Here is a 20,634-nt window from a genome sequence, read left to right as displayed (position 1 = left end):
TTAAAAACTGTTCAGGGTGTTCATAAAAGCCTGTTTAGATGATAAAATTACCAAAAGTTTTTTTGAAAGTGAAATATCCCTTTAAGTCAGATTCATACAAAACATCACAAACCTTTATCCTGTGTTCTTTTGGTCTCACATTGCAACTTGCATTCAACTGTACAGTATGTGGCATATTTTCAAATCTGTTGTGTCTTGTGTGAGATCTTAATTTTATTGCATATTAAAATAACTAGAAGCTCGGCGCCCGAGTCGACAACCTGGCCAACTCGGGAACAATGTAAATAGGGAATGAATGCCCCGCCCTTTAATGCAAACCCCATTATACCTGTTGCCATAGCCATAGGACCTGTTTTGACCATCTGTTTGCCTGTGTCCATTTATGACCATATATGAAGATATCATGCCCATATATGGAGATATCTGTCTGTCTGCGTCCATTTTATGCCCATATATGGAGATCTTTGTATCTGTCTGTCTGTGTCCCTTTTATGCCCATACATGGAGATCTCTGCCCTTCGGGTGGCCAATGGTCTAGTCAGGGACCGGCCTACTCAGGAATTATGTAAATAGGGAATGAATGCCCACCCTTTAACGCAAACCCCATTTATCTGTTTGCATGTGTCCATTTATGCCCATATATAGAGATATAGGCAATACCCATCATACCCGTTGTTCGGTTATTGCCGGGTCAGGTCAAGGCCCGGCACTGCACTCCGCGCCGCGGCAGGGAACGCGCGTGCCGAATCTGAAGCCGGTGGGACGAACGGTTCTCGAGATACGCGGGGCACATACATACATACATACATACATACATACATACATACATACATACATACATACATTACATACATACTCACAGAGATTTCTCGCATTTATTGTAAGGGCCACTATATTTCACAATCACTCCAGAGGGCCACAATGCATATAATAGTAATAAATAGCTGATCTACAAGCTCAAAACGTGTTGCAATCTTCTCCCTATGATGTGGCCCCCTTAGTGGTTGTGGCCTTAAGCGACTGCTTATGTTGCTTATGCCTAGAACCGGCCCTGAGGCTACCTCAATAAAATTATATCGTTGTCATAGAGAAGGGAAAAAAAATCAAACCTCGGTTCGAAGTGAAGCAACTTTTATTCTATGTGTTCTAGAGCGATCTATACATCAAACATATAATTTTCCGAATGTCTGAGTGTCTGTCTGAGTGAGTGAGTGTCTGTCTGTCACAGCGTTTCTCCTCAGTGGCTGGAGCAATTGATCTGAAATCGCATCACCATTAGCATATGAACACTCCTGACATAACTGTGAAGCCCGTTTGTCACTTTCACAAATCATATGCTGTATATTAGCATTTTTATGGTGCATCTATATCTATTCTGCATCTAGCATGAGGCAACATGTTTAACCAGCTCTGAGTGTGTGTGTGTGTGTGTGTGTGTGTGTGTGTGTGTGTGTGTGTGTGTGGGGGGGGGGGGGGGGGGGGGGGGGTTGTCTGGCCCTGTTACAGATGTTGTTCAAAAATCATGCAGATTGGTACACAGTATCTCTGTAGCCATTAAACAAAACGGGTATTTCTTACATTGACGCTCCTACATATTATCATGCAAGCACCAGTTAAAGTTACTTTCCATCCCTCATATACTGTGTGCACAGTGCACATCCCATAACCCACACACTGCACATCATTTCGGAGCTCATATCTTTGAACGGGTAAGGACTAGTTCTTCCAATTCTGAATGAATGAATGATTTTATCTGGAGGGCCGAATTGTCATGTGAAGCTTGATCAATCCTCAAAGTATGGTCTCATTGGACATTTGTAATCGTCCAATCATCAGACCGGGACGGACATTACACACATATTCTGGACGTACGGGACAGATAAAACCTGTTCATTCTGGACTGAAATGACCATATATGGACATGAACGGGACACACTCCTTGGAAGCGGCTTTCACCGCTTCAAAAAATATTCTCCTGATAAGGGTCCCATGCGTGGCTGAGATGTGACGCATATGACCTTTCCTTCTTCATAGCCTTGGATTGTCTCACCTGGGACACACAGGACACAAAGTGACATGACTATATGAGACTTCATGTGGGCCAATCAGCAGCAGCACTACTCACATCATTTAGATTTGTATGCCATACAGCTCATGAGAACCATAAAAATATTACTATATTCCAGGAGACCACTCGACACAAAATCGAGTACCTGGCTTAAAGTCCTGTTCGCAATTTGGTGCGAGGGGAGTTTCTCTCCTGAACTGAGTCAGTGGGTCCCTAGACATGAAAAATCACAGAGGTGCTTGTTCGCCATAGTGGCACGAATGGCGCAATGGCCAAATCACATATGGCTGTCATCAGTTATGATGAAAATCCAACTTTTCTGTTTCTGGGTGTATATGCACATGTAATACCTCTATTTGGACTAATTGGGGTGTGGGGGGAATTCATTTCTGATATTGTGTTGACCATTTTGGGTGATTTGGACCTCAAAAAGGTCATGGTCAAGGTCATTTTTCTATTCCGAAGACCGTGGCCATAACGTGGCCATTGTTAGGAGTAAAAACAGGTGCAATAGGTCTAAATCAACTAATGCTGACATTTATAATTCATTTCCGACATTGTTTTGACCATTAAGGATCATCTTGTCTTTGAAATATCAACGTCAATGCCATTTTTCAAGAACGATTTTGTTCATTACTTGCACTTTTATGAATTGAATTGGGGTGCTATTTTTTACACAATAGTATTACTTTTTGATGGATCTGTAGTAGTATAAAATAGGGTTTATTTTGGTCAAACTGATGTTGATGCTCAATTTTCTGGGGACCTCCTGGAACCCTGCCAAGGACCCCCAGAGGTTCCCCAGACCTTACTTTGTGAACCCTATAAGGGACGGTTCTCATGGTCTGCTTTTATCACCATCAAAGACAGTTGCTATCAAACCTATAGGCAGGAACTATTATGATAGAAGATCAAGCTATCACAGAATCTGTATACTTTGTCCACCACAGCCACTTTGAGACTAAAGAACACGAAAAAGAAGCAATAGAACACTTCTAAGTTATACATGTTTGTCACAGAAGACTCAAGTACGGCAAGGCTTTTTCTTTCCTTTCTCTTTTTATGTAGAGCACATTTCAACCATGGCAATTCAAAGTGCTTCAACACATCATGAACATGAGGAATACAAGGGGAAAAAAAACATCCACACCCACACAAGAGGATAAACAACAGTAATAATTACGAAAGAGTTTAAGTAGGGTATAGAAAACAATAGTCTTGAAGAGGTAAAAAAAAAAAACATAACCACCCCTGCATAGAGACCAATACCCAACACAAGTGGTTGAGTTGCACCACCTAGTGTTTATTTGATGCAATGACAAGCCACTGCAGCAATACCTGAAACATTACTAATAATCAGTACATGTGTGCAGCCTTGTGGTAAGGTATGGTTTTAACCAGTGAATAAGATCACAAAATCAAACCTATCATTCAAACGTAAAATATATTTCAAATTTGAATTGAAAAAAAGGTAGAACAAGGACTTAAACATGTCTCAGAGATCATGATGTGACATTTTTACATCAATTCACCTCTGAGATTTGTATTTTTTCTTCCTATCGCCAAAATAAAAGTCTGGGTTTCCGAGACTACCTCTGAGATATCAGGCCACCAATTATGTGAACGATTTTACAAACATAAGGGCTTTTATTAACCACTTTCAGCCTGGCATTCCTATGTTGGCCATATTAGAAGATTTGCAAAACATTTTGGAAATTTCACCAAAATAAAACACCAAAACATGACACATTAAGATTGTAGATCGGCTATTTTGAGGAACCATTCTGGTTCCATCACACCGGTTCCAACAGCTGGAGTGGACTTAACATCTGTTACACAATTACAATACCAGTGGCTCTAACCTATATGTCTTTTTAGACACAATAACCCGTTAATTTCTTTGTTACCATTTACACCAGCCCCCATAAGTCACATCGGCCCATGGAAGATTGCAGTGCATCTTGGGAATGGGCTTATTGTGTCTAAAAATACATATTTAGCCACTTGGATGCATGCCCCTAGCCTGGGGGCATCACTAAAACAATAGAAAGTTTTCATAGAAACATTTTCTAATGATCTAAAATATGAACCCTTTTTGTAAAAAAACAAAAACAAAGTTGTCCTTTAAATGGTTAAACTGAAGTTGATGTACATTTTTCTGGGGACCTCATGGAACCCCGTCATGTACCCCCTGGGGTTCCCCAGGACACTACTTTGTAGAGGTGGGACGTTCGCAAACGAATCGAGTCTTTTGAACGGCTCTTTGAAATGAACGATGGGATCCGGTTCGCAGTATAGCGAGCCGTTCTTTTCTAATGAACAGTTGTGGGAAAAGTACTCGATTTCTTTACTTATGTAAAACAATATGAATACTGCAAAAGCAGAAGTTTGGAATGTTAATGTATTTGAGTAAAAGTAAAAAAGTATTGGTATCAAAATGTACTTAAAGTACCAATATTAGAACGTACTCATTATGCAGAATGTCCTGTTTCACAGGTTTTCAAATGAGTAAAATGTAGAAAAATAATTTGAAAATAGCAGATCTGCAAGCTCACAGCTTGTAGTTCGGCTATTTTCAAATGGCAGGTATGTACCTATGTATGTCAGAAAATAAATGTATATAGGGTTGAAGTTATTTGTAATTACAATCAAAATCTACAAAGTAACTAATAACTAAAATGAACCAGTCTTTTGAACGGCTCTTTGAAAGGAACGGATCCCAGAGATCTGGCTCACTTCAAAGAGCCATGAATCCCATCTCTACTACTTTGATGGTTCTCATGGCCTGCTTTTATCACCATCAAAGACAGTAGCTATGATGGTTCTCATGGCCTGCTTTTATCACCATCAAAGACAGTAGCTATGATGGTTCTCATGGCCTGCTTTTATCACCATCAAAGACAGTAGCTATGATGGTTCTCATGGCCTGCTTTTATCACCATCAAAGACAGTAGCTATGATGGTTCTCATGGCCTGCTTTTATCACCATCAAAGACAGTAGCTATGATGGTTCTCATGGCCTGCTTTTATCACCATCAAAGACAGTAGCTATGATGGTTCTCATGGCCTGCTTTTATCACCATCAAAGACAGTAGCTATGATGGTTCTCATGGCCTGCTTTTATCACCATCAAAGACAGTAGCTATGATGGTTCTCATGGCCTGCTTTTATCACCATCAAAGACAGTAGCTATGATGGTTCTCATGGCCTGCTTTTATCACCATCAAAGACAGTAGCTATGATGGTTCTCATGGCCTGCTTTTATCACCATCAAAGACAGTAGCTATGATGGTTCTCATGGCCTGCTTTTATCACCATCAAAGACAGTAGCTATGATGGTTCTCATGGCCTGCTTTTATCACCATCAAAGACAGTAGCTATGATGGTTCTCATGGCCTGCTTTTATCACCATCAAAGACAGTAGCTATGATGGTTCTCATGGCCTGCTTTTATCACCATCAAAGACAGTAGCTATGATGGTTCTCATGGCCTGCTTTTATCACCATCAAAGACAGTAGCTATGATGGTTCTCATGGCCTGCTTTTATCACCATCAAAGACAGTAGCTATGATGGTTCTCATGGCCTGCTTTTATCACCATCAAAGACAGTAGCTATGATGGTTCTCATGGCCTGCTTTTATCACCATCAAAGACAGTAGCTATGATGGTTCTCATGGCCTGCTTTTATCACCATCAAAGACAGTAGCTATGATGGTTCTCATGGCCTGCTTTTATCACCATCAAAGACAGTAGCTATGATGGTTCTCATGGCCTGCTTTTATCACCATCAAAGACAGTAGCTATGATGGTTCTCATGGCCTGCTTTTATCACCATCAAAGACAGTAGCTATGATGGTTCTCATGGCCTGCTTTTATCACCATCAAAGACAGTAGCTATGATGGTTCTCATGGCCTGCTTTTATCACCATCAAAGACAGTAGCTATGATGGTTCTCATGGCCTGCTTTTATCACCATCAAAGACAGTAGCTATGATGGTTCTCATGGCCTGCTTTTATCACCATCAAAGACAGTAGCTATGATGGTTCTCATGGCCTGCTTTTATCACCATCAAAGACAGTAGCTATGATGGTTCTCATGGCCTGCTTTTATCACCATCAAAGACAGTAGCTATGCTCCCCTAAGCCCTGGCGCTTCTGTATCCCCATCCCCGTGTGCGTTCTGGTGTGAAAGATCAGAAAACGACGCTCCGAAAATGTTCTTCCACAAACGTTGCAGAAATGCGACTTGCTGTGGTTGCCGTTCAAGTGACTCAACAACTCCTTCATGGACACACAGCTTTTCCCACAAACTTCACAACTGCTAACGTTGCGGTGTAGTTTTATGTGCTCGACTAAAGAGCCTATGTTTTGAAAAGACTTGCCGCAAAAGTGGCAAGAGGCCCCCGACGTGGAATCCTTCTCGTCGTGCGTTTTTATGTGGCTGATTAAAGTGTATTTGTATCGAAAAGACCTGCCGCAAAACTTACACACGTGCTCCCGCACACCTGTGTGCGTTTTGGCGTGCACGACCAGCGCACTGCGCTTTGAAAACGTTCTTCCGCAAACGTCACATTTACTGCGGTGGGCGTAATTTAAGTGACTCGACAACTCCTCCGCAGACGCGCAGGTTTTCCCACAAACGCCGCATTTGCTCTCCGTGTTCCTATGCTTTTTTATGTGCTTCAATAAAGCGAACATGTATCGAAAAGACTTTCCGCAAAAGTGGCAATTCAACGTGGAATCCTCCTCAAAAGGTGATGTTGTTGCACTTACACTTTTTGCTTTATACTTTTTCTTTTTAGGCTTTGATTTCCGATTCTCATCAGACGAGTGGCGTCTTTTATTGCCCGTCACCCACTGCTCATCGCTGTCACCGTCATGGGAGGCCAGTGTTCGGTGCGTAAACTCCATCTCCTCTCCATCTCGGTCGTCCGGCTCGCTCTTCACGACATCGGGAGAGGGACAGACTTCCACCTTGATGCTAAACTGGTCCTGCTCTTCTTTTATTCGCGGTATCTCCGGATCTGACTTTAATTTCCGATTCTTAGTAGACGAGTGGCGTCTTTCGTCTCCCATCAACCACTCCTCACTGCTTTCGCCGTCGGGGGGTGCCATTGTTCGGTCCTTAAACTCCATTTCTGCTCCATCTTGGTCGTCCGGCTCGCTCTTCACAACATCAGGAGTGGGACAGACTTCCACCTCGATGCTAAACCCGTCCTGTTCTTCTTTTATTTGCGGTATCTCTGGGTTTGGCTGAGTCATCGTGCTGCTTTTCCACACGTCATGTTCAGTCTTCTCTGAAGGCCCTGGAAGGAACTCACGTCTCACACTGTAGTCTTGTGGCTCCTCTTCCTCGTCAACCGGGACCTCCGGGGTCCCCGGGGGTCCTTGGCTGTTCTCCTGCAGGACGGGGGGGATGTAGGTGTGGTCCAGCATGGTGCCCCCGGTGGCCTGCAGAGGACCTACAGTTGCAGGGGAAGACGGGGAAAGTTAGCAATCGTAGCAGAAACAAGAAAGAACAACAAAGTACTACAATGTTTTACTTAAGGGGTTAGCAATCAAAGCAGAAAAAAATAAATAAATACAACACAACTTGCCGCTGGGTGCACGGCTCAAGCACACTCACAGAATAGAAAAAAATAGTGAGCACTCCAATACAGATGCACCACGCCTTCCTCAGCGTGTGAATATAGGCTGCATCAAATTACTGGAACAGCTACAACAGTCTAAAATGTATCATTTTATGTGATGTAGCAAAGAAAGAAATGTTATATCAAAGATCATGATAAAAAATATACCACAAATCTTACACAATAACTAGTCTCGCATATCTTTCTACGCCGGCTGGCATAAGTGCACACAAGATGCAACAATAAATAACTTGAACCAAGAGTGTCATAAATATAATATCAAAAACATTAAGGCCATGGCTACACAGAGCTGGATATTTCTGAAGCTAGACATTTCTTTGTGCTGTTGGGGCTGGCAGCCACATGAAGCTGGATATTTCGGCTGCGAAGCTGGATATTTTTGAAACCGGATAAATAAGTGGAGAGATTGAAAAATATCCGATTCACTGGATCCGTGTAGACAGGGAACCCGGATATCTCTGAAGACTTTGCGTGCTTGTTGGACCTAGATATCTTTGTCGTGTGGACCTAGATATTTTTCTATGTGGATATCTGAATATCCTGGATATTATATATGAAATATCCAGCTCCGTGTAGCCATGGCCTACAGTAAGTCATTGATGGCAAGAACAACTTTATTTCACTTTCCCTGCCTTCATCCTCGATGAAGTGAGTAAGGACCCAAAGGAGTCCCAAGGTAACAAACCATACGTTTTTAGGGGGTTTAAAAACATTTTAGCAGACCTTGAATTGGACTTCCCCGTGGTCTTTTTTTAATAGTGCAAAAATGCTTTTAAAGTGATAGTTCACCTATTTTTGACATGAAGCTGTGTGAAATACTTGCCATTAAAATAGTGGTTACAAATGTATTAATCCATTACCAGAGTCCCATGGTCAGAGTTCTGGTCAGTTTTAGATGAATATAAAGTAGTTCCGGTGATTTGGCAGGGGCTCAAGACCCAATCATTAAAAATAGATGAATCCACAAAACTAGCGTCATTTGTATTGTTGACCTATTTCTACCAAATAGACCAACGTTCGTTCAACTTTGACCCCTCTGTCACATGGTACTATTTTTTGTGTCCAGTATCACTACGCCGCTGCAACGTATTTCCCCAAAACAAGGTGCTTTGCAGTCAGCTGATCAGAACGAAACATCGCTCTGTATGGTAGAAATAGGCCAACAATACAAATGACGCTAGTTTTGTGGATTCATCTATTTTCAATGATTGGGTCTCGCCAAATGGCCCCCACCCCATTGGAACTACTTAATATTCAGCTAAAACTGACCAGAACTCTGACCACGGGACTAATCGGGTAATCAATTAATACATGTTTAACCACTGTTTTAATGGCAAGTATTTCACACAGCTTTATGTCAAAAATAGGTGAACTATCACTTTAAGTTTAGTTTACACTGTCAGCTATTGAGTTAACAGACCTGTGTTGTTGTCTCTGAGGAGCTCCAGTTGCTGCCGCAGGAGAATGATCTCCTCCCTGGACCTGGACACTTCCACCTGGTACAAGGACAGGCTCTTCTCCACCTCTCCAAAGATGTCCACGGCTGCGGCGGACAGCCGCTCCGACACGAAGGCTCTGAGGTGGAACATGTCGTCCAGATCTGCAGAGATTAGAAGTGTGTGATGATGATGATGTTGTTGTTGCTAAGGCCTATGTGAAGTCAGCAGGAATAGCGTTAGCAGCAATAAGACTTCCGGTGCCGATCTCTTAGAATATCTCTTAGAATAAGAGTACCCCTAAAGCCATTGATAATTTTGCCATAATATGGACGTTAAAAATATAGATTGAGTATCTAAACGAACATACAAAATGCAAATTAGGTTTCTGTGTAAAAAAAGAAAGGTTTTAATAACATGATAAATGGATAAATGCTGTTCACTGGAGTGCATAGCCTTTACAAATTTGACTCTGGACAGCAGATGGCTCTTTGTATCGCCACTTTGGACGCGTGCGGGGAGACCTCCTCTGCCACACTGCACTCTCCGCTAAGCAGGAGAGGTGTAAAATCAATTTCTGTTGGCTTTCCAGTGTGTCCTTAAGTTGTGTTACGACCAGCTTTCGGGGGTCTTTACTGACATTTTTAATATGTCCCTGTCATTGTGTGTGGTACCGTTGTGTTTCAAGGAAACCATAATTGTACCCATAGCAAAGAAAAAACCTGTCGCCTGTCTTAATGATTATCGCCCTGTGGCTCTGACCTCTGTTCTTATGAAGTGTCTGGAAAAAATGGTTATATCACATATAACGCACATTATCCCTGCCAATACTGATCCATTACAGTTTGCATACTGTGCTAATAGATCAGTCGATGATGCTATTTCTCTCGCACTACACATTGCCTTGAAACATCTGGAGAAAAAGAACTCTTATGTCAGACTACTCTTCATAGATTATAGCTCTGCCTTTAACATGATTGTACCATCTAAGCTTGTGTTGAAACTCAGGGGTCTTGGTCTTGGCAGTAGTATCTGCAACTGGCTGTTTGACTTTTTGACAGGCAGGCCACAATCTGTACGAATAGGGAACAAGCATTCATCATTCAAGATATTGACCAGGACTGGAGCGCCCCAGGGCTGCTGCCTCAGTCCCTTGTTGTATAGTCTGTTCACCTATGATTGTGTTGCCAGGTGTGGCAATAATTCTATTCTCAAATTTGCAGATGACACCACGGTTATAGGACTAATATCCAACGATGATGAGAGGGCCTATAGGAGGGAAATTGAAGAGCTAACCCTATGGTGCCAGAATAACAATCTCTCTCTAAATGTTAGTAAAACAAAAGAGATCATCGTTGACTTTAGGAAGTCTAAAGTCAATCACAGTCCCTTAACCATAAATGGTTCACCTGTAGACATAGTGGACAGTTTCAAATTCCTGGGTGTTCACATAACAAACTCACTCACATGGTCTCTAAACAGCAAAGGTATCCTTAAGAAAGCGCAGCAGCGATTGTACTTTCTGAGGCGCCTCAGGAGATTTGGCCTGAGCACCAAGGCTCTTGTAAATTTCTATCGCTGTACCATAGAAAGTGTTTTGACAGGATGCATTACAGTGTGGTTTGGTAACGTGACTGTTCAAGACAGTAAACAGTTACAGGGAATTGTGAAGAGAGCTGCCAAAATCATTGGCACAGAATTACCACAGCTACACACAATCTATAACACACGCTGTAAGAAAAAGACAGAGAACATCTTAAAGGACAGCAGTCATCCCGCCCATTCCCTGTTCTATCTCCTCCCATCCAAAAAACGTTACCAGAGCATCAAATCGCACACCACCCGTTTCAGTAATAGTTTTTATGCTCAAGCAATCAGGTTGCTTAACGAAGAGATGGAAGCGAGACGTAGGTAGTCATGTGAGGTGTAAAATCAATTTCTGTTGGCTTTCCAATGCAGCCACTTTTTGTGAACATAACCTTATATTCTACAGATTATAACAGAGTAGATCTTATATTCTGCAGATTATAACAGAATAGAATCTTATATTCTATAGATTATAGCAGAATAGCATCATATATTCTATAGGTTATAACAGTACATATGTTATGTTCTGGTATATTCTACATATTATAACATAACATAACCTTATATTCTACAGATTATAACAGAATAGAATTTTATAATCTATAGATTATAGCAGAATAGAATTTTATATTCTATAGATTATAACAGAATAGAATCTTATATTCTATAGATTATAACAATATAATTTTATATTCTATAGATTATAACAGAATAGAATCTTATAGATTATAGCAGAATATAACCTTATATTCTACAGATTATAACAGAGTAGATCTTATATTCTACAGATTATAACAGAACATAATCTTATTATATTCTACAGATTATAGCAGAATAGAATCTTATATTCTACAGATTATAACAGAATAGAATCTTATATTCTACAGATTATAGCAGAATAGAATCTTATATTCTACAGATTATAACAGAACATAATCTTATTATATTCTACAGATTATAGCAGAATAGAATCTTATATTCTACAGATTATAGCAGAATAGAATCTTATATTCTATAGATTATAACAGAACATAATCTTATTATATTCTACAGATTATAGCAGAATAGAATCTTATATTCTACAGATTATAGCAGAATAGAATCTTATATTCTACAGATTATAACAGAACATAATCTTATATTCTACAGATTATAACAGAATAGAACCTTATATTCTACAGATTATAACAGAACAGATTTAGGGTAAAGAGGGGGCGGGGCGCACATAAACAACATGCATCTTTATGTTAAACTCAACGAACATCACAGCCTGATGAAGCTGTTGAATTAACCTGCCGTTTAGTGAACAAACACTGCGGTTAGAAGACCACAGGGAGACTCATTAAAGAGCAGAGGACGCTCAGTAAATGGTGTTTATTTGAACACTCAGTAAATGGTGTTTATTTGAACACTCAGTAAATGGTGTTTATTTGAACACTCAGTAAATGGTGTTTATTTGAACACTCAGTAAATGGTGTTTATTTGAACACTCAGTAAATGGTGTTTATTTGAACACTCAGTAAATGGTGTTTATTTGAACACTTAGTAAATGGTGTTTATTTGAACACTCAGTAAATGGTGTTTATTTGAAAGATAAACTCACAGTTAAACTTCTTCCACGCTCCTCTGCTGCTACACGGACACTTTATGGAGGACGGACAGCCTCGGGTGCGGCCTGCTATCTGGTCCTGACAACAAGGGGGAAACGAGTTGTGTGGCAGAACGTTCCTGGGCCCCACCTCAGATAAGCATGGAAATATCATTTATTTATGCATCTCCAGTTTAGGATCATGACGTTTTCTATTGTTTGTTTGTTTATGTTAAATGTTTCATTGTGTGTTTTTGTAAATGTATAACATTTGATTTTGTGTTGAAGAAATGAGAAAAAAAGACAATGTATTGTTGCATTTATCTCTGACTTAATGTAACTTGCTCGAAAAACAGTCCACAGTCCATACAGAGGCATTTGACAGATTCATCTCGAAAGAGCTCAATGATAAAGTAATTATACAGGTTGAAAAAATACAATAAGTGATTAAATAAATAGGAATAAGATTTTTGACAGTAGGCCTATATGGAGCCTCCATGTAAAATGTCCTATCTTGGCCCAAAATGTTAAGAAATAAACTAGTTGGAAAAACGGTCTTAAATGATGTAAATTGAACATGATTGAACATTTAACATTTCTTCTATGCACTTGGATATGAAACTCTGATACAAGCTTGTAGAAGGAAGACTGGAGCGAACTCTGACTGTTAATAAGCCTGTTTTTCTAAAAAAGGTAAAAAAAAAGGTGACATTTCAATGTCAATACATCTTCGTCAGGTACAAGCTTACTCTGTGCTTTTAGACAGGCTATCTCAATACAACTATATCTTGGTTATAAAAAGGCCAATTTCCTGACAAAGGTCCCATGCGTGGCTGAGATGTGACACATTATGACCTTTCCTTCTTTATAGCCTTGGATTATCTCACCTGAGTAACACGGGACACAGAGACATGACGCTGACAGTAGGCTGCCTACTACCGCTCACTTCACACTTTCTTTTTGTATGGCATGCCATATAAGCTCATGAAAACCATAAATCCATATATCAAAATATTACAATATTCCATGAGACCACTCAAAACAAGGATTTATAATATATAAATGTCAACCTTCTCAAGTCAGAGTTGCCTGAAGTCCAGTGTGAAGTTTTGGCATCTGCTGCTTTTTTTTACACAACAACATTATTTTGATGGATCTGTATAGGCTAAAACGGTTTATTTTGGTTGACGCTCAATTTTATGTGGACCTCCTGGAACCCTGCCAAGGACCCCACAGGGGTTCCCCAGACCCTACTTTGAGAACCCCATAAGGGATGGTTCTTCTCGTGTTCTGCTTTTATCACCATCAAAGACAGTAGCTATCAAACCTAGGCAGGAAACTATTATGATAGAAGATCACTATTGCCACATGCAGAAAGGAACAGAAATCCAATCAAAATAACCCTTGTTGCTCTGGTATGGTTTAACAATCATTTAAAACAACAGATTGTATTCCTGTAAAGTTGCCATAATAACATTTACCACAGTAAAGGAGATGATAAAGGAGAGCACATGTGTCACACTGGGGGACATGAATAAAGTACCTTTACCTGAGTACACTACATGTCACTGTATCTGTCCTTAACCTGAGTACACTACATGTTACTGTATCTGTCCTTAACCTGAGTACACTACATGTTACTGTATCAGTCCTTAACCTGAGTACACTACATGTCACTGTATCTGTCCTTTACCTGAGTACACTACATGTCACTGTATCTGTCCTTAACCTGAGTACACTACATGTTACTGTATCTGTCCTTAACCTGAGTACACTACATGTTACTGTATCTGTCCTTAACCTGAGTACACTACATGTTACTGTATCTGTCCTTAACCTGAGTACACTACATGTTACTGTATCTGTCCTTAACCTGAGTACACTACATGTCACTGTATCTGTCCTTAACCTGAGTACACTACACGTTACTGTATCTGTCCTTAACCTGAGTACACTACATGTTACTGTATCTGTCCTTAACCTGAGTACACTACATGTTACTGTATCTGTCCTTAACCTGAGTACACTACATGTTACTGTATCTGTCCTTTACCTGAGTACACTACATGTCACTGTATCTGTCCTTAACCTGAGTACACTACATGTTACTGTATCTGTCCTTAACCTGAGTACACTACATGTCACTGTATCTGTCCTTAACCTGAGTACACTACATGTTACTGTATCTGTCCTTAACCTGAGTACACTACATGTTACTGTATCTGTCCTTAACCTGAGTACACTACATGTTACTGTATCTGTCCTTAACCTGAGTACACTACATGTTACTGTATCTGTCCTTAACCTGAGTACACTACATGTTACTGTATCTGTCCTTAACCTGAGTACACTACATGTTACTGTATCTGTCCTTAACCTGAGTACACTACATGTTACTGTATCTGTCCTTAACCTGAGTACACTACATGTTACTGTATCTGTCCTTTACCTGAGTACACTACATGTTACTGTATCTGTCCTTTACCTGAGTACACTACATGTTACTGTATCAGTCCTTAACCTGAGTACACTACATGTTACTGTATCTGTCCTTAACCTGAGTACACTACATGTTACTGTATCTGTCCTTAACCTGAGTACACTACATGTTACTGTATCTATCCTTTACCTGAGTACACTACATGTTACTGTATCTGTCCTTTACCTGAGTACACTACATGTTACTGTATCTGTCCTTTACCTGAGTACACTACATGTTACTGTATCAGTCCTTAACCTGAGTACACTACATGTTACTGTATCTGTCCTTAACCTGAGTACACTACATGTTACTGTATCTGTCCTTAACCTGAGTACACTACATGTTACTGTATCTGTCCTTAACCTGAGTACACTACATGTTACTGTATCTGTCCTTAACCTGAGTACACTACATGTTACTGTATCTGTCCTTTACCTGAGTACACTACATGTTACTGTATCTGTCCTTAACCTGAGTACACTACATGTTACTGTATCTGTCCTTAACCTGAGTACACTACATGTTACTGTATCTGTCCTTAACCTGAGTACACTACATGTTACTGTATCTGTCCTTTATGAGTACACTACATGTTACTGTATCTGTCCTTAACCTGAGTACACTACATGTTACTGTATCTGTCCTTAACCTGAGTACACTACATGTTACTGTATCTGTCCTTTACCTGAGTACACTACATGTTACTGTATCTGTCCTTAACCTGAGTACACTACATGTTACTGTATCTGTCCTTTACCTGAGTACACTACATGTTACTGTATCTGCCCTTAACCTGAGTACACTACATGTTACTGTATCAGTCCTTTATGAGTACACTACATGTTACTGTATCTGTCCTTAACCTGAGTACACTACATGCTACTGTATCTGTCCTTAACCTGAGTACACTACATGTTACTGTATCTGTCCTTTACCTGAGTACACTACATGTTACTGTATCTGTCCTTAACCTGAGTACACTACATGTTACTGTATCTGTCCTTTACCTGAGTACACTACATGTTACTGTATCTGCCCTTAACCTGAGTACACTACATGTTACTGTATCTGTCCTTAACCTGAGTACACTATGTAAGGTTGGCCAGGCTTACTGTTACGTTCAAAAACAGTTATATTACAATAATTCGATACTATTAACCATTTACCATTAAAGGAATATATATATTACTGTTGTATAATTAGTCTTATATAAACCCAAATGGAAAACAGCAATCTTTGTTGCCGGACAACGCCAGTTGGATTCTAACCAACAAACCATTAAAAGGTTTAACACCACTATAGGCTAGACACAGGTTCGTATTTATATCAGGTTTATGAGAGCAATAGCGGGCTCGAACACCCAGAGAGACTGACGCCACACAGTTCCTTCAGGGGGGGTACAAAAGTACAAAATATTTATTATAAAGAAGCCTATACACGGGGTCTCTAATTCACCCAGAACAATAAAATACAAAAGAAAACCCAAAAGGCGCCACTAAAACAAAATAACAATTAAGATCATTTATTAAAGCTAAAAGGTTATTAAAACATTAACTTGTTCAACTAGTAAAGTGCAGGGTGGTTCTACTAGTGTTCGTTAGATACGAGTGATTATGCCAGGGGGTGAACAACAGGGAGTCAAGGTAGCCACTCCGCTCAGCAGTACATCATACGTCGTCTCCTGCAACACACAAAGGGAGGCCGCCAGCTTATATGTTCAATGGTACAGCACAGATCGCTTTCAGGGTAGGGTGTTTAACTTCATGTGTCGCCAAGGGATGTTACTTACACACCCGGGAAACAGATGTTTCCCGGTGAGTGTTGCACACGTGCGACACAAGCAGAACCGTCCCTCTCCGTCCCTCACACCGACAGGTCAAGCGATCGTCTCTCCGATCTTCCACAGCTCACAGCGGACCAGCGGTCGTCTCTCCGTCCCTCACACCGACAGGTCAAGCGATCGTCTCTCCGATCTTCCACAGCTCACAGCGGCCAGGCAGCCTCTCACACAGGCCGCCCGTTTCTCCGTCTGCTGTAACTTATAATAGTTCACACAATGTCTCTCATTTAGCGTAGCTTAGCTACCGGCCTCAGTCCATGAGTCTCCAGCTCTCTCCAAAGCACACCCGTGCTCTTCCCCTGCTTTTCATGAATGAGCTCCAGTCACTCTTTCATAGTGCTATGCTCCGCCCAGCTGCCACCCCATTGGCCAGCCGCGACGCCAACTATTCAGTCACTTAAAGTCCCACTGTTCATTCATAAAGAGGAGAATAGGTTAAGGGAAAAGGAAGTTAATTCAACATAATACCATAACGAAAATACAATGTGTTTAAATAAAAGAAACAAAAAGAAAACATCATTGCATTTAAAGGAATAATACAAAAAATGAAAAATAACACACCTTCCTTTCATCTCCCTCACACTATGTTACTGTATCTGTCCTTAACCTGAGTACACTACATGTTACTGTTACCTTACTTGGCTTTAACTTGACACATTTCACATTTCTTTCTCATGTAGTTTTTTATGGTTATTTTTCAAGTTACTTAACATTACAACCACCTACACAAGGTAACACAAACTAAAAGAAAAAGGAGTAACAGACCATTTAGACCAGTGGTCCTCAAAGTGGGGTCCAGGGACTCTCTGGGTTCCTTTTGGGACTTCTTTGATCCTTACAAGTATGTAACTCTGACAGTGTACACATGAAACCAAATGGACCCACCTTGACATTTTAAAGTTTAAGAACTGTATAGCTGTTTTAGAACAGTGGTTCTGAGCTACAGGCTCACAACATGTCACAGTGTGACGTGCTGTGAGCTTGTGGCCTGTGGAATAGCCTATATGACATTGGGTTTAAGTGGTTAAACTAATATTTACTGATGGGAACGCCCTGGAACCACGTGAGAGCCAGTGTTGTAGGAGCTACAGCAGAGGGGGAGGCCACAGATACTAGTAAACAAACTGGACCTTTGACTCTGTACTTGGCCTGCTCTTTTTTTACTACTTACAGTAAGTAAGAGTCAAAGGTCCAGATGGTTTACTAGTATCTGTGGCCTCCCCCTCTGCTGTATAAGACTACTTGGTCTGTACCTCGTTGCTGAAAATTGGTCACCCAGTCACCAAAAATGTGAGAAGACCTGTGATGTCATGCCATACTTTTTATTTCTGTTTTATCTATTAGTTGGGTCATTAAGGTCCACAGAATGAGAGGTCTGCTCTGCCGGAAACATTGTGAAAAAAGAACGTGATGGCTACTTGTATATTCGGGTCCATGCTCAAGCTCCCTCAGCCCTATGTTCCCTCAGCCCTATGTTCCCTCAGCCCTATGTTCCCTCAGCCTTATATTCCTTCAACCCTATGTTACCTCAGCCCTATGTTCCCTCATCCCAAAATAGGACCCTATGTTCCCTCAGCCCTATGTTCCCTCAGCCCTATGTTCCCTCAGACCAAAAATAGACCCTATGTCCCCTCAGCCGGGACTTATGGGCAGTCCCCCATGGCATTGGTCCGACGTCTCATTGTTCTGACGCCCCATTCGTCCGATGCTGGTGAATGCTAACCTGCCGACACTGGTGAATGCTAACCCGGTGAATGCTGACCTGCCGACGCTGGTGAATGCTAACCTTTTGAATGCTGGCGAATGCTAACCTGGTGAATGCTGACCTGCCGATGCTTGTGAATCTAACCTGGAGAATGCTAACCTGACGACACTGGTGAATGCTAACCTGGTGAATGCTAACCTGACAACACTGGTGAATGCTAACCTGGTGAATGTTAACCTGGTGAATGATGACCCTAACCTCAGTAAAACTATGCCTAAACCTAACCCTGCAGGACTAATGAGATGTCAGACTTATGGGCAGTCCCCTAATAGGCCCTATGTTCCCTCAGCCCACACATTTTTCTTTACACCTGTGTTGATGGTAACCACAACATCAAATTATATGTGCACTGTTGAAAGCACATGTTCTGGGGGTACTTACACGTGTACATCATGTTGCAAGGGATTATCCGTTTTGGTTAGAACTGATTAAAATAACTTTGTATTTAACACAAAAAGTAGGCTAATAGCGACCAACCATCAGGTCGCAGTTACTATCAAAACCTCCACCGGCTGTCTGTTAGTCCGCCAGTCAGTCAGTCAGTCAGTCAGTCAGTCAGTCAGTCAGTCAGTCAGTCAGTCCGTCAGTCAGTCAGTCAGTCAGTCTGTCCGTCACACGTCACGTCACACTTTTGCCCTACTCATATCTCCGCCATCGTTGTCCCTATCCATGCCAAACTTTGTACACACACTCCTTGGCTGCCAAACCACAACCAGGACCCCCTGCCGCCACCGCCAAAAAGTGCAAAAATGGGACGTTGGAACAATGAGACGTCGGACCAATGCCATGGCACCGTCTATATTGGGCTGAGGGAACATAGGGCTGAGGGAACATAGGGTCTATTTTGGGGCTGAGGGAACATAGGGCTGAGGAAACATAGGGTCTATTTTGGAATTGAGGGAACATAGGGCTGGGGGAAATATAGGGTTGAGGGAACATAGGGTCTAATAAATTGTTAGGGATTGAGGGAACATAGGGCTGAGGGAACACAGGGCTGAGGGAACATAGGGCTGAGGGAACATAGGGCTGAGGGAGCTTGAGCATGACCCTGTATATTCCCATTGACTTCACTATACAGGAAAAGAAAAATATATAGGCTTATTAAAACAATCTGCTTTAAGTAGCATGTGAGGGGTCACGCTAGGGGTTCTTCATGATTCTGAATCCAGAGCAAGCATTAGTTTTGGCCGATGGAGAACATCAAGTCCTAATAAAGGATTCACACAGATCACCTTCTCTCAGATCTAATGCAGTGTTTCTCAACATCAGGACCGGGGACCACCAGGGGACCAAATGAACACTTAACGTGTCTGTAACTCTGAGAGGGCACCTTTAGTTACTGCCCACTGACTGGGTCCAACGTCCAGTCACTGAGAGGGCACCTTTAGTTACTGCCAGAATCCCCTGGGTCCAACCAGGGGCGTCACAAGGGGTAGGAAAGTGGGACTGAGTTACCAGGGCCCAAGGTGGAGGGGCCCTGGTAACTTTAGCTATTGAAAAATAGCAGATATACAAGCTCACAGCGCGGCACCGAGTGCCGCGCTGCGAGCTTGTAGATCTGCTATTTTTGAAAAGTCGTGAAGATTTGCGCAAGTCTTTGAATATATGTATTTTTTAAGTGAACATTTGTAACTCAAATTTTGCTTCTGGGGGGTCCCTGGAACTAAATATTTTGAGATGGGGGTCCGTGGCCAAATTCATATCATTTTGGGGGTCCTTCACATGAAAAAGTTTGAGCACCACTGACATGGAAACATAGGTTTCTTGCCACACATTTTCAAGATTTTTCAAAAATAGCAGATCTACAAGCTCGCAGCGCGGCACTCGGTGCCGCGCTGTGAGCTTGTATATCTGCTATTTTTCAATAGTTAACATTCATGGGGGGCCCGCAGTGAATCCTTGTACCCAGGGCCCAGCATTTGGTGTGACGCCCCTGGATCCAACGTCCAGTCACTTGTTACTCTGAAAGATAAGTGAACACAGAGGATTATTCGGCCATGTAAATTGGCACCTCAGAGATACATAAAAAAAGAGCAACCCAAAGTTTACAGTTTAGGCATTTAGCAGACGCTTTTAATCCAAAGCGACTTACAATAAGCAGATACAAAACATCACAAGATAATATGTCAGTACATCAACAGCAATATAACAAGTGCAAATGGATATCTATCTAGAAAACACAATATAATCAAAGTTCTAAAAAACCTAAAAACAAAT

The sequence above is a fragment of the Nannobrachium achirus genome (assembly GCF_963921795.1).
Source record: "Nannobrachium achirus genome assembly, chromosome: 4".
Classification (NCBI taxonomy): Eukaryota; Metazoa; Chordata; class Actinopteri; order Myctophiformes; family Myctophidae; genus Nannobrachium; species Nannobrachium achirus.
The sequence above is the reverse complement of the archived record's forward strand: the minus strand, read 5'-3'. Positions refer to the sequence as shown.